This window comes from Amblyomma americanum, chromosome 6 (assembly GCF_052857255.1).
Source record: "Amblyomma americanum isolate KBUSLIRL-KWMA chromosome 6, ASM5285725v1, whole genome shotgun sequence".
Taxonomy (NCBI): Eukaryota; Metazoa; Arthropoda; class Arachnida; order Ixodida; family Ixodidae; genus Amblyomma; species Amblyomma americanum.
In genome coordinates, this window is record NC_135502.1 from 29,519,283 (window position 1) to 29,530,920 (window position 11,638).

At 46.8% G+C, this 11,638-nt stretch overlaps 1 long non-coding RNA gene across 1 annotated transcript; it reads right to left on the reverse strand.

The window, feature by feature from the left end:
• Positions 1-1,019: 1,019 nt before the first annotated feature.
• LOC144136538 (uncharacterized) lies at positions 1,020-9,976 on the reverse strand. Its single transcript, XR_013315628.1, has 3 exons — positions 9,813-9,976; positions 1,194-1,513; positions 1,020-1,128 (listed from the first exon to the last, which is right to left on the reverse strand). It is a non-coding gene; the product is annotated as an uncharacterized LOC144136538 (long non-coding RNA).
• Positions 9,977-11,638: the final 1,662 nt, after the last annotated feature.

Here is an 11,638-nt window from a genome sequence, read left to right on the forward strand (position 1 = left end):
TCCGTAATGTGCTCTTCTAAACTCACAGGGTTGAGAACTGTTATATTACTACCATTAGAAACGCTAGTGAAGACACGTTCGTGTAACTGAGAGGCAGAAGCAAAACGCAACAAAAGTGAGCGGTATCACTAGACAGCGACTGTCCTACCGTTACCGTTAGTGGAGTACCGGGAGCCCGCGCACCGCCAGTGAGCACGCGCTGATTGGTCCCGATGCTTCAGGCGCGCGCGCAGCTGCCGGGTAGCTGGCGCCATCTTGCGCCGTCAATATGATTTGCGCATGCGCATTTGCTGCGCGCGGGCTCCGGTACTGGTAACGGTAGCACGGTACACGGTAAGGTAAAAGGGTCTATTAAGCGAATAGGGATGAATCGTATGACTGACATAAAGCGAAACAGAGATGCACCACTCGGCTGTCTCAACGCCGAGAAGGCTGATTCAGGTGTTCTTGTCCACACTCTGTGCCTTCGTTTATCTCGCTGTCGGTGCATGTCTTCGAATCGACACGACACCACCGGCCGTGTTCGGTCATCGCTTTGTCGTTTCAACGCTCTCTCATTTCTAGACACGCTCGTTCGCTGTTTTGAAACTAACCTCGGGGTCCTTGCACTAGCTCCTGTAATATAAAACAGGCCACAGCTGACGCCCAGGACCCATGATGCATGCGATTAGCTTACGTTAGCACGTTTATCTGTTGTGTTGAGCACCTGACGCTGTGCCCCCTTATGTGCACCTTATAGGTGTTTTTTTTCTTTCTCTAGGACAAAATTTTACACGGCACATTTTTAAGAGCGAACTATTAGACTTGACGCATGCCGTGGAGCCGCTTCTGCTAGACACAGTATACTTGTGTAGGTTTCAGAAGGGTAAGATACAGTTTATAAAAACTCTGACAACAATAAGTCTTATGACAACAACAAGTCTTGAGGTGCAATTTCGAAGGCTAGAAACACCGTTTTTTTTTCCTAAACATATTTTCTTAATCCTGGGTAGTACAACAAACCCATGTTGATCGACTAATTTTTTATTCACTCGAAGCGTCCAAAATATCTTCTGTACACGGCCACGTTCCAGGCAGGCTCTCCCGTAGTTTCTGAAGCGGTGACCCCGTTTTTGTGGCTGAGAGGACCTGTAATACAAAACAGGCGAAATTGGCGCATGGCACACATAAAGTCTATAATTAGTTTATCTCACCTGGTTTATGCAGGCTCATGTCGTCGTATGTTCGGCGTCCTTTGCCTTGCTGGTTTAAGCTCTCCTTTTTTGTTCGCACATCTCCCTCACCTTGTGCGTTGTCAGCCCCAAATCTTGGGAAATCCGAAGCCATATCCGAGTCCATGCCCGAGCCCGTAGCCTCCCAGGCCATAGCCGCCCAGGCCGTAGCCCCCGAGGCCGTATCTTCCGTAACCGAGGCCGTAGTAAGGGAACGGGTATCCGTATCCATATCCGTGGTAGCCGTAACTTCGTGGATAGCTGGCATTTGCAGAAGCCAGAAACAGAAACAGCCAGACGAACTGCGCGGTAAAAAAAAAGGAAATTTATGCCGGTGTTGGAAATTTTCAGTGCTAAAAACATTCAGCAGAAAAGCAAGACCAACAATAACAATTTGAGTGCAGTATGGGTGCTGCAAAAGCAGCAGGTCGTATTCGATTAGTCCAGCGTTTCTTGGTTACATGAAGGAAAATGAATTTAAGAAAAGAATAGCAGATGGTTTGGCATGGCTGAGCGGGAATATAGTGCAGTAGCACTAGTTACAGTGGGCGTTTAAGGCCCTTACGTGCTAAAGGCCTTCTGCCTAAAGGCCTTTACCATAAGGTATTTATCCTAAAGGCATTTGGGTAAAAACCTTTGTAAAGGGTTGAAGCCCTTCACCCAGGTGAAAGCCTGTCAGGTAAACACTTTCTTGGCAGGCTGCCCACATGCTGCTTACCAGGTGGGCCGCCCGCCGTAAAGCAGGCTTCAGGGTCATCCGTACGTATGCCGGAAACCAGAAAATGCGCCTAGTAGTGCTACCACATTAAAGAAATTTACAGGCGATCGGTTGGCCTATCGGACTGAAATGCGTTACATTACAATTTAATTCCCCTGTGCATGACTCGACACATTGCAACCATTTCTTTACGTTCACCTTTATTGAACACTTAGTCTGCTCTGTACGTCTTAATGCTTCACTTTCTTGCACACCTGGTCTTCTATTCCATGTCTGATCTCCGGTATCCGTCGACACTAGATCGATTTTGGAGGTGGCTCGCACACAACCCCTTCAACGGAAGAGCGGCATCCGGCGCGTCACCCTGCTACCTCCGCTCCGCTCCACTTCTCAGCTGACTTTCCTCCTCACGCTCAACCTTCCACGGCAGCCACCCGCTAGGTTTTTCCTGTATCAACCACCCCCAGGTTGCGCATTCCTGCGACCGCGTCAGAACCTCCTCCAGTCCACCCTATGGGTTCTTCCTGCGGCAGCCGTATACCGGCATCTCCCCCCTCTCCCCAGCAAGTGGAGAGGGGATTTCTGTCTTATAGGTGGTTGTCAGAGACTTCTGAGACCGTTGGTCGCCAGACAGTTTTTCCCGGCAGGGGAGTGTTAATGCGGTCGCATTGAAACCAACATATGCTACCAGCAGTTCATAAACCGCAGCTAAGGCTTAGTGGCCTCAACGGTATTCATGACAAAAGACGAAACCTAGAGGAACATTACGTACCGGTTTTAGTTATTGCTTTCAAAAGAATAAACAGGTTTATTACCGCAATTACCCTAGTAAATGACATACCTGTCGATTACTTTGTATGTCGACTGCATGCTTCTGACTAGTCCGATTGAACGCATAACATGATAATAGAAAGGGTTTCAAATCTTCCCGAAGTCGACTGGCAATTTTTGACTGTTGACACGTGTTATGTTTGGTGCACAGACAACCCGTTTTACACATTATTGGCTTAAAATCTAAAACAAGTGGTTTTTCTCCCTAGTCGTTTAGCTGAATCAACAGGTTCATTGTTAGAGCTAATACTTCGCTGAAATTATGCGACAAATTATACCACTGAAGTACATAACGGAATTTATGACCATAACTTAGTAGTATTCAGTTGAACCATTCCTTGCCGCTTCCAGTAGGTTCCTTCTAGATTTGTGAGAGAAAAAAAAAAGTTTTCTGGCCGATCGCCCCAGTCTTACTTCCCGTTGAAAAGATTTTCCGCACTGATTTGATACTGGTGACGTTAAAACACTTTCGGCAAGGTTTATTCTCCCTGCACTGCAACTAGTGCTTGCGCAACTTTGATCGACTTTAATCATTCCACTTAAAACTTAAGCTAAAAATTACGGCGGACACAAAAAAAAAAAACGCTGATACCTCTATCACTAACGGACAAAAAGCTACCATTTCATCAAAAGTTGTGTGAATCAAGAGCTATTTAAGTGAGAAAAACGCAGAAAATTTTAGCTGTTACTGGCGAATAAGCGGGCTGGGAAACTTGAAGAGATAATTTTCAATGGCTTTGCCATCGCAAATAAAAGGAAATTCCTGATGCTTTTAGTACTTCCGAAGCACGCTTACTAAACCTAATCCGGCGTTGAACGATCAATCTGCGACCAGTCTTCACAGGAATGCTACCATTAGCAGAGAAAGCATCATAGGGCTGCTTTTACGGCTAGACACCAAGAAACCTCCTCGTTTGATTATATTTTCACTGCCTTTCTTGAGATGTACACTCAAATTGTAGTGAAGTTCTTGGTTATGTCCCTTCAGTCAGGTATTGTACCAGACGAATGTAAAGTTTTCCGCGTAGTCCCAGATTTTGAAAACCGCAGACGAATCAACATTGACTATTGCCGCCAGATTTCATTACCATGTACTAGCTGCAGACTGCTAGAACACGTATTCGCGAAATACCTCAACAACTTTTTGCAGCTATCAGCAATAATAACGCACATACAGTCAAATACAAAAGTTTTCGGGATGCAGGCTTGCAGAAAACGAAATTTTTGTGCGGTCGAATAAAGCGGCTAAAAGAAAAGCATTGAAGCATGAAGAGACATGCGTCAGCCGACAGTCTCCCGAAGAATATCAACTGATTGTCTAAAGACGCAACTTAGAAATAAATATTTTTCCACAAATCCGCATCCCGCAAATTTTTCTCTTTCACTTTTCAACACAATTTCCGATTTGGGTTCTGAACTGCTCGCAGCTGGTGGTCGGTGTCGATGAACTTTCCAGAGTCCTTGATGGTTGTGATCATGTAGACATGACTCTTTTAGACTGCTGCAAAGCTTTTGATAGAGCCCCCCATAATAAGATATTAACAAAAGCTATGGACAATAAATTTTCAGACAATTATTTGGTTATATCATATAACATGTGTTAATTTCGATGTGTATTACTATGCTTTGGCGCGTTTGGCTTCTGGGCTAATTATTAATTCATCAAAAAGAAAGCCGCAACGACACAGATCAATATTGAGGATGTTGCATGTGGATGAACAATTCTGCTGTATAATAGGGCTGGACAGATGATGCAGTGAGGAGGAGCAGGCACTGTTTACTGGTGAGTGAAAACTTTAGCCTAGTAATCTACCTGGCAGGGTGGTGATGATAGGCCCATTGTCAGAGCTCACAACCCCTCACCTCAGTGCCCGAATTGAAATGCTTCTGTAGTTTTTGTGAAAATTGTGACGCTGTATTTTTGAAACTCTTAAGCGCAAACTATGGTTGATTGTTCGGACCAAAAAAAAAAAAACTGCTGAGCACGCAATTCCTCTCCATTCAAATAGGGCAGGAAAGAACAGATATCAACGGTTTCCAGGTGCTTCACGGCCACGATTTCTTGCTCTATAGGAATGAGGGAGTGTTCCACTACCTGGAGTGATGTTTCGCTTCGACATGGTAATTTCGTCATCAGATTTCATTGAGGCTAATTCCGTGTGAGAAAATCATGGCCCGTCTCAAACTACTTATTCAAAGCTCAACAGGCAGTTAAAATTTTATCTGTGTCCGTGCGTGTACAAGGGACGCTAAAATTTGACCGCGAATTTATCACTCAGACAATTTCTGACAAATTCCGTGACAGGAAGACCACGACAAAACAGCGGACTCCACAATTTATACCCGGACTAAGCGAATGCAGTGTTGCTCTCAAACATAGTTCACAAGAGGAAATGATTTTAAAACGATAGTTACGTCACAACCCGTGCCTCGTGTCAGTGAGTGCACCCATTGATAGGTCCACATGCAATACATGAACGAAGTGCCCACTGTTGAGAGCGCTCGAAACCTGGCACGCATATGCTTTACGGCTCGGACTTTAATTTACAAGTCTCATTGGCCAATAGGACAACGACGGAGTTTGATGATATCAACCTCGTTTACCCTGCAGAAAGATCTCCTGTTAAAGCTGTCCCCGTAAAACCCCGGCCAGGAACGCCATGCTTTACAGAAGTTTCTACAACTACGGAGGAGGTCTTCCTAAGAATAACGAAACCGAAACGCAAGTAATATTTGTTTTCAAACCGCTACCTGCGTACCGTCGTTCACGCTCGTAACTATGCACCGCTCTGGGTCGCAATACGTTAGGTATTGCTAATCGCACCATACTCGCAAACTTCACGAGCGCGAGCGCGATAACGTCAGCGCTTCCTTATGCCCAGAGATCGTCGGTTACCTATAGGATTTCTCTCTCGAATGGGCGCGCGCAGTAAGCGAGAAGTTGTGCACTATCATCAATATTAAACTCGTGGCGCGGTCAACGATATAACCAGCGATCATTCGCGTGAAACCACGAACAGGGTGGTATACGTAGCTTCCCATAACAAGATGACAAACGCAGACCCGCCGTAGTACTGCGTGCGCAGACACGCACACTATCTACGGTGGCAACAAGAAGCCCACGGAAGCAGAGTCGCGGAAACGGCAGTCGGCCCAGCGGCTTCTGTGGTCGCCGCCCCTTATCGAATTGCCGAGGGGAAGCCCGCCATCTGCAGATTATATGACGCGATAATTACTCTCTGTCGGCGGAGCCGCAAGTCGGTCACCGATCGCTAAATCGGCCGCCCATCGACGGCTGCCTGCGTGGCGATGACGCTTTATTATACGCGGCGCAAAGAACGAACCAGGCTGCTAGGTCGTCCCTCTTCTTATCAGTCGAAACTGTCGTTGATGCCGCGAAAACCGCGTTCTTTTTCTTTTTCTGCGTGAAGAGGCCGCCTAGAAGTCGGGCTTTAGCGATAAAATATGCAGTAAACATAGAACGCAGCGTTATCATGGAGGCGAAAAGACAGGAAGTCGACATGAGCGATCATTCCAGAAAGTGGGGCATTATGTAACCGGTGACAATGGCCTCGGAAGTGAGTCGCTGTGTAGATAAAGCCATGAGGCAACGAGTAAGCAGGTGAGCATTCCTGGGGAATGAATAATTTGATGCATTATGCACTTCAAAAGAGAGCCGCGTCTCCCGTATGTGCCAACCGTAGCATCAGAAACCTTTTCTCTGTGTGTATAAGTGTTCGCTCAAAGTGTGTTTTCTCTAAGTGATGCACCAGCTATGAGAGACGTCGCGGTGGATGGCTCCAGATTATTTTAGACCACCTGGGGTTTCTTAACGTTATTTGCATTTCGCTTCCATCAAAAAATGGTGGCACCGCGGCCGGGATCGAACTCGCCACCTTGGAATCAGCAAACGAACTCCAAAGCCAGTAATCCATCGAGGCGGGAACCTATATAAAATCTCTGCAGTTAGAGACTGCGCATTGTCTGAGACTGCGCATTGTCTGACAGAACAGACCGCTTTGTTCCTAAGCAGACAGCCTGTGTGTCGCGTTTTAGTGTCCGTGTGCGCCCCTGTATTCTGCAGCCAAGCGTGGTTCGCGTTTATTTTACTTAGCTGGCAGAAAGCTATAAACCAGCAACATTCGTAACTGTTCTTACGTGGGGAGTGGCACATGTCTTGTCCTAACATTAGGAGATTATTTTTGTACCACGCCTCATCAACGACTTTCAAATGGAAGATAACCATACGTATCATTGATCTTCTTGCGAGCGCAACCTCTATTTGGCCTCAAACTGGCCCGCATCGCAAAGAATAGAAAGCATGATGCCTGGAAGCTTATTGAATAGCTTCAGGGTAGTGCATTATCTTCCATTCCCCCCCCCCCCCCCCCCCTTTCCAGGGAGGAAAAAGCATAGATACAGAATTGATTGATGCGTCATTGCATTAAGGACATAGACAAACTCAATCGGAGTGGTTGGTGACTTTTTTTGCAGTGGATAGAACGGAGATGTGGTATTGAGCAGTGGAGCTTCAAGGCATTGCCCGGGGCGTGTTGGTTTACGGCTGAGGTATGCTCCCTGTAACCTTACTGGGCTTATGGCATTAAGACTTAGTACCTTTAGTAACAGAAAGCGATTGAACAGGGTTAGCTCTACAAAAGTTGAGTGGGATTCCTCTTGCTCTAGTGGGTGTCTTGTTTCCAACCATGCCTTGTAAAGCTCCGTAAAACAAGCCAAAAACGCGAGTCCTCATTTCATATGCTTTATGGTTTATTCTGCACGTCGCATTACAAATCGTTTACAATGCACGCTGCATGTTGAATGTGGGCAACGTATGTAAACGCATTGTCTATCACCGCCAGTTGGAATTAATTCTAGCTTGCTCGATTTACAGATGGCATAGTTTCACACCTGCTGTATTTTTTTTACATGTCTATGTAATGTGCGGTTCTTGTCAGTGCCCAAAATTGAAAGTCCCCCCTGACCCGAAAATCCACGCAGCCTCACTTTTTGTCACATTTCAACGCAACAGTATGAGGAGTCGCTCTGTTCGCAGAGCGCTGCTTCATGGCAAGAACTTTCTTTCACCGGCACAATGCTGTGGACTGCAATGAATTGCCGTAATTTGCGGCACGAATTGATTCGTACCGCCTGGAAACTACAGTATGTCTCACAAATTGCTCTCAAAACTGCACTGTAAGATACAGCTGTGCCGTATTGGGGTACTCACAAAACATCTCACAAGCAAGATCAGATCGCAAGGTGATCTAGGCGCTCATCCGGGCAGTTTGAATACCCAGCTGTAGGACATCAAAAGTGCTGGCCAGCCACTCATGATTGTAAAGCGTGCACAACTTTAAGAATTATTTCGACCCATTGCTTGCTGGCGCCAGCTGCATCCTCCGTTTTGTGCCAAGGACTAGTGAGACACGCAACAAATTATTGTGAATGTATATTTGGGCGAAATAATTGGGGAGGGGCAGGCTGTTTTAGGACGAGGGTTTGAAAGCATTTATTGTTACCTGATAATGCTATTTCTCTAGTATTCGTCTCTTTAAGGTAGTTTGTCTTTGTTAGGTATTGGGTGAAAAGTATTTCGACAAAAGTCTCACGACCATCAACGCACTTGAGAAACGGGGGTTTGGGTTGGGCAAAATTGTCTCGTTACGGAGAATCTCAGCAATTTCAGGGGATCGATGTGATTCATTGTGGTAGGAACGAACAACGCGACGTGGTTTTTAATTCTTTGTGCGTATACATTTTACACATAGCTGCGATAATGTACAGGCTGCGAATAACTATAAATAGGCGGTGACAAAAGGGCTATCAAAAACCAATGGTATATAGCTGCACTTTCTCTGAGCGGCTTTACTATCTGTGTCGCTACCATGGGACTGCCGCTAAGGGGTGCGGCACCGATTTTGTTTCTTCGGAATCATATATATCCTGCTGGAAGCTACCCATTTGTTTTAAGCTGAAAAGTTCGCTTGGGCTTATAGCATGAACTCAAATCGTTTGCTTTACAGCGATATCAGCACCAGTAATGGCCCAGCTTATAATTATTATATAAAAACCCTCCGCCATGTGCTCTGTGGTCCAACCGATAACCCCATTGCCCTGTGACAGTAAGAAAGCATGCCTTCATATATTTTTGCGTTTCCACAGCTGTGGTTGCAATTGGAAGTACTGCCCACACCGTAGGTTGAGAGTACGCGTTCTGCTTTCGATGAACGTCGCGGACATTACCAATAGAATCCTGATCTGAACAAGAACAGATCGGCAGAAGCCTCCGGAGTCCAGGATTGAGGTCCCAGCCACATGCGCTCTAGCCACAACCCCCTTCAAAAAACATTTACTCGCTGACTTACTGCCGCGGGATGTCACTTCTGTGTGAATTTTAGGCAGATGCCCGGCTGGTGTCCAGGGTGTCCCTTGCTTTTAGGTACGTGTCCGCGTAAGGCTATATATTGGGTTCTTTACCTACGGTGTTTCCCCTGCTGTGCACGGCAGTTTTTTTTTTTTTCCACTCGCCGTGGTGTCTCAGTGGCTTTAGCCTTCGACTGCTGATCCCAAGGTCGCGGGTTCGATCTCGGCCGCGGAGGCTATATTTAAATTGAAGGCGATATACGAAAACACCCATGTGCTGTGCAATGTCAGTGCACTTTAAACAATCCTAGGTGATCTAATCAAATCCGGAGGGCCACAATAGAGCATCCGTCATAGCTCATGTGTTCCTTTGGGACATTAAACCGCACAATGCACAATTACATTTTTTTCCATCGTTATCATCGTGATGCTACCGCCAAGGCTGAGCTCTGATGCTTAATTTTGTGCTCAGCTGTACAAAACTGCAACAACTGCCGACGAACCATAAAAACAATATAATACCGTAACCTTAGGGACAGCCGAATCTGCTCCAAAGCGAATGTCAAAAGTGCGTAGGGAAGAGGTGTGCTACGGTTGGAAACTGTGCCAGGTGTGCAAGGAACATGCCATGGTGCAGTGCAGCGCGCCGCATGCATAATCGGCTGCCATGGATAGTCCGCACTTACTCCAATCCGTCCCATGTTGTTGTTCCGGACCGCACTATACAGAGATCCTTATCGGCCGAACGATCCGGAGCGAGAAACCTTCGCCCAAAGGACGCCGCCGTTTTATCGCGTGACGTGTGCAGTCACGTGGGAGAAAACGGAGAGACGAAATAGAGCGATGCTGGGACAACTTGGGCGGAAGCGAAAGTGAAGCTGAACGATGGGGAGTCTAATCGAGAGAGGGATGCCCAGGCAGCGCGGGGGCGCTGAATCCGCAGGCAGCGTTCGTGCGCATACATTCGCCCCTTTCCACCTCCTCCTCCTGCTTTGTTCTTTTTTGCTTGTTTGTTTCGTTTCCTCCGGGTGCACTGATGAGTGAGTGATCCACAAACACACTTGTCGTTCCTGTGGAACAGCGTCGGTCGGAAGCGTTGCTTTAGGCGGGTCCTTTGCGGAGCTACGCTCTGCTAGCTATACGCGGACCGGATTGAGCATCAACGAAAAAACAAAAGCACCGGGAGGACCCGGAAGAGGTGCTGTCACCGCCATCAGAGTGACGCTGATGTATGCGCGAGCTGCTTCGGCGGCGAGTCGTTCTCCTGTGCCCTAGCTTCGCGTGCACATCGATGACAGCGCTCGCAGTAGGGTCGCTGTCTTTGCGGCGGCCGCCGCCGCGTCTCCGCGTTTTTATGCTGCGGACCTGCCGCGCGCTGCAGTCGTGGGAAATATTAAACGTAAAAGGCAGAGAGAGGCCTGGTTGCTCGTGAGTCGATCGGGCGACGACGGCAATTGTCCGCGGAGCAAGCGAGCAGTCCGTTTTGTTTCCGTGGCTTCGTTTGTGCATCGTCGGCGCGTCTCTCGTCTTGGCTCGTGAGTGACTCGAATGCATGCGTGGCTGAGCGGTGAGGAAGCGGCATTTCTTTGAGGACCGGCTCGGAGCAAACCCGCTGCTCTGCTTTTCGCATCTGCAGCCCTTGTCAGGCATACCTATCCCTCCATCTCTTTCTTTCTTTCACAGCGTACTCCTGCTCATCGCGCTTACCTCCTCGGTTTTAGCTCCATTGCGCGCGTTTTATTTATTTTTTTATTTTAGGCCGAGACAACAGTCTCGACTGTCGAGAAGATCGTAAATATGCTAATCGCCAGTAGCACGCTGGTTTGTTGCTGATAAAAATAAGAAAGGGACACGAGGCCTTGCATGCGAAATTAGAATCGTGAGTGAGTTGAAGAAATCAGAGCGACCTGGTCTGCGTCTCTGTTGCCGGGGCGGAGTAAATTATGCATACAGTGCGCCTCGGCGGTATTTTCACGGGACGTCCGGAATCTCGGGTGACACGCCAATATAAAATAAAATAAAATATATTAAAATAAAGCTGTTTGGCATAAAAAAATCATGTGGAGATGCCTGCCATGAAGTAACGAACAAAGTTCAGGAAATAGGAGACATGATTGAAACCGACAGATAGTCATCAAGTTTACGGTCATATTCGTGTGAACAAATGTCTCAGACGTGCTGCATCGTAAAAAAAAAAACATACTGGGGGCAATAAGTGACGTCAAAAACTGCGGATACTTATCGCAGCTAATAGACATCAAGTTCATCATTGCTTATAGGTTTAGTTAAACTACAGGTAGGACTAGTACATTTCGGCACTTGCGTATGGTTAGTATATGAAAGTTCCAAAGGTGTAAAGAAAGCCAATATTGCATAGAAATTGTTTTGTTACGTTGTGCTTTCTCCAAATGTCATGTATACAGCCTGTGACGATATAAATGATTGCACCATATAAATGCTTGATAAGACCACTTCTCGAGTGCTCTTCAACTGTGTGGTCACCGTATACAGA